The following is a 4083-nucleotide window of genomic DNA, read 5'->3' as shown; positions in this document are numbered from 1 at the left end:
TTTTAATTTTTTTTTCTTTTCTATGATTATTATTGGTCCTTTTGTTGAAAACATCCTTGGCAGTGATAGTTGCCCAGGAAGCAAAACTTCTTGAACTGTGACTGCTCCTGGAGCCAAGGGAGAGTGTGGCTGGACAGAGAGGGTGCCATTTGCTGGTTGGGAGCCTTTGCTTTGGGAAGGAAGGAAGTCCATTAGCAAAGCTGGTCTCCTTCCCTCCCTCCTTTCCCCATGTTTGGGCCCAGCCTCTTCCAGCTGTCCATGAGCTGCAGGTGCCCCTGGTTAGGTAGGAGGGAGGAGGTTAGAAAACCTTTCTTACCAGAGAACCAGAAGCAGAAGCAACAGGGCTGGGGGCTGGCTGAAAAGTTGATCCTTGCAGCCTGTTTGTGGCCATAAACACTGTGTTATTCACCAGAGGTGTGCAAGCTGCATTCTTGGGACCCAGCGTGAAGGGAAGGAGGACTTGATTCAAAGTTATCTTCCACGTTACTGCTTTTCTTGTTCAAACACTTTGACAGGGAGGAAGGTTGTGCTGCACCAACACGACTCACAACATCCTCTCTTTGGTTCAGCCTTGGCCACTGCATGCTGAGTACATTAGGATGTAGTTTGCAGCCATGTAAGTACTGGTGTTTAATTCTTATTTGAGCCAATGAGTAGCTCTTGCAGCCTTGAGTGAGTTCCATCGTAGCAGAGGATTTGATGTTTTTGCCTCAGTCAGGCTCAGCAGTTTGGCTGCTGCTGCTCCATGCATGGGTGTGGAGCTGGAGTTTCTGGTGCAGGAGCCCTGCCAGCTTGTTCTTGTCACCCTGAGGAGCAGTGCCTGGTTTTATTCTCTAGTGTGATGGTCTTGGAAATGTGGAGCAGGGTAATGTAAGGCTGTGAATGAGCAGAGTTTGCTGTGAGTTTGTTGATGGTGTAGGTGGGCTGATCAGACCCCTCTGTGCAGACCATTCCTTGAAGGGGACCTCTGGAGGGTTGTGTCCCAGTGAAGGCAGTGCTGGGAAATGGCAGCCTGAGAACTGCTTCACCAGGGAACAGGTTGGAGGGTAATGCTGATTTTTTTCTCAAGGCAGAATTTACTGAAGCTAGTAAATGATCACATAGCATCTTTATGCTAAGGGCAGGAGAAATTTGGTGAGGGTTTGAGGAGTCCTGCCTGTGTGCACATTTTGGATCCTTTTCTGTTACCCAGTATGATGCACTGCAAATATGCGCCTGTGTGTCAGTCAAAAGCCTCTGCCTGAGCACTACATGCTCCTACCCAGAAAAAAATAGAAGATCTGACTTCATTTCTGGGAGGAAGCAAGGCTGAAAGGGTGGGGGCCAGAATTGTGATAGGGTTTAAACAGATATTGTTATTGCTGTGGCACAGAAACACCAGAAAGGTATTTATGACTTTAAGGACAGAACTGAGGCTTGCTCACCCGTCCCCTGCTCTTACAGATGGCTGTGACACCCTCCTCAGCCACTCCAAGATAAGGCATGGTTAAAAAAAAGGGAAAATCACTCAATTTATTCACATAGCCTTTTATTCACACACGAGTGTCAGTGAGACCAAGATGTGCTTTTCCCTGCTTGGCATCAGCATTGTGCTCTTGTGTGAAGTGTGCTAAAATAGGCACGGTTCTGGAAAATTGATTCCTTAATAACTAATTTTCCATTTCTCCCCTGAGTTCTTGTTTCTGAGAATATTGCTCAGGTCCTGTGAGTGGCTCCCTGAGATCCATCTTACAAAGCAAGGCAGACATTGTAAGCAAGTGCTGCTTGTTGTTGGGAATTTACTTTCTCTTTACAAATGGTGACCCAGCCATGTGTGAGATCTGCTATAAAGCTCTGTTAAAGCTAAAACTGTTCAATTAGTCCATCTTGAAAGCTATCCTGACTTTAGGGTTGGACTTCCAGAGCCAAGAGATTGTTTAACTTTCTACGCTAAGCAGCTCATATGCTTTATTTTTCTTGATCACACTGGGGATAAGAGTCCCCCTTCTTGTCTTGGCAGATGTTTTTCTGAGGCTTCCTATGGCTTTATCTTTCACAGATGTGCCAGCATCCTTTGGAAAAAGACAGATGAAAGGTCCCTACCCTACCCTTTTGACAGATACAGACTCGGAGTGTTTTGAGCTGAAGCAAATATGTGGGAATTGCATTGGTGTCTTATAGTCACAAGCTCTGCCAAGGACTCCTTGCAGGGAGGTGTGTTCAAAAGCATAGGCAGGAGCTGACAAGGCTGAGGAGCCACAAGGAGTGTGGGAAAAGGCAGATAGGAGGTGTTTTGCCCTCCAGTCCTGCTTAGCCCTGGTGAAGCTGACTCCTGGCATGTGTGCTCTAAGCAGCAGGAAGGTCTCTGGAAACTAAAGATGCTGATTCAGCAAGGAGGACAAAAAAGCCTCTGGGAATTGAAGATGCTGATTCAGTAGGGAGAACTGAAATAAAGCCTGCTCTGTCTCGACTGAGCTAAGGAGGAAATCAAAGAGAGATAATTAGTAGTTGAGGGCTGGCTCCTTAGCAGGTATCTGCTTTCCTGTGGCCTGTTTGTCTGCTGTTCCTGTAGGTACCACAGAGGTGTTACTGATACGCAGGTTTCAAATGGTTTGGGCCAGGCTGAGATCAGTAGCTGATAATCAGAGCCATTTTTTTTCCCAGTGAGTATACAGCTGCTGGAAACAGAGTTCAGGTCCTGTTGTGTTCCCAAGAGTGATCCTCGGTGCTCCAGCCCCCATCATCCTCCCACTGCTGGGTGCAGTATTAATCCCTCTGCTCAGTCCAGAGCTCCTTTTGCTGAGGGGTTTCTGGCCTCTGCTGTCTCCACTCCTTCTGTTTGGCCCTTGTCCCAGTGGAGCATGAGCTGGAGGAGCAAGCTCCTTTCTTGTCTTGCTTTAGCTGTCTTCTGCATCTTTTTCAGTCTTGTGATTCCTCAGACTGGAGGAAAGCAACTTAAAGTCAGTCATTTTTAAGGCATTGCAGCAGGGTGAATTTTTGCAATGATCTTGATGGACTTCTGGTGTGACTTGGTCATTATCAGGCGACAACTCTTCCTGGGAACCCAGAGCTCAAGATGTCCTGCAGCAATTCCAGCTTGCAACTGCCTCCTTATTAGAAACAAGGGGCACTGTTGGGATGGCAAAACTGCGTATTTCAATCACCTGCTGAGCATCTCTATTTAGTGCTGGCCAAGTGGAGAGCCTCTCAGGTGAGCTGGAGTGAGGAACAGTAGCAGAACTTACCCAAGGAGCAGTCAGGAGCCCTACTGCTGACTTGGTGATTGAGCTGCCCTGCTCTTTGCATCTTTATGGAGTCAGTATCCTGTATCCTGCAGTATGTAGAGATGCATTCCCTGGCCTTGGAAGCTGTCTGAGGTCCTGTTGAATTTGGCTGGATCCAGTCTGGCTTAAATCCTGCCCTGTGAGATGCCCATCTGTTCAGTGTCTTCTCGGGATGTGACGGGAGTTTGTCACACTGAGCCAGGAGCCTGTGAGCTCCTGCTTCAGGGCTGGGTTCATTTCATTGGCAAGGAAAAATAACCTAAAGGTTTATTCCTGAGGATAAGAACGGCTGTATCTTGGAGGAGAAGAGTTCAGCACAGTACAGAAATGCTTGAAAAAACTTTCATGTGAACCAGAGAGTAAAATTAAAAATGTAGCAAGCTATTTCTGTTAGATTAATCGCTAAATGAGAGGTTAAATATAATTTAACTCATATGCCTTGTCTTCCCACTTCTGTACCTTAGTTTCTTTGATTGTCTATATATAAGAAGTGACATTGGAGAGCATGGATTTATCCTGAAGATTTATTTGTCATGGAGAGATGAAGGAGCTGTCTGGCACTTGTAAGCTTCATATCGAGTTGCGCTTCTGGCAGACACCCGTGGAGCATTTAAAGAAGATCACACTGTAGAGCATAGTAAGTTGCTATAAAGATGGGCAGAGGTTTGTTTGTGGTGCAGGGACTCTGGGTAGAGGGCTGCTGGGTTGTAGAATCTCTCTCTGGTCCAGGACACATGCAGGTACAGAATGTTTACTCAGAGGCATTGGCAGTAGCTTCAATGAGAGCATGTTGGTTGTTAAAATCTGTTGGGGTGATGGA

The sequence above is a fragment of the Melospiza melodia genome, chromosome 3, assembly GCF_035770615.1.
Source record: "Melospiza melodia melodia isolate bMelMel2 chromosome 3, bMelMel2.pri, whole genome shotgun sequence".
Classification (NCBI taxonomy): domain Eukaryota; kingdom Metazoa; phylum Chordata; class Aves; order Passeriformes; family Passerellidae; genus Melospiza; species Melospiza melodia.
This window is presented reverse-complemented; position numbering follows the sequence as displayed.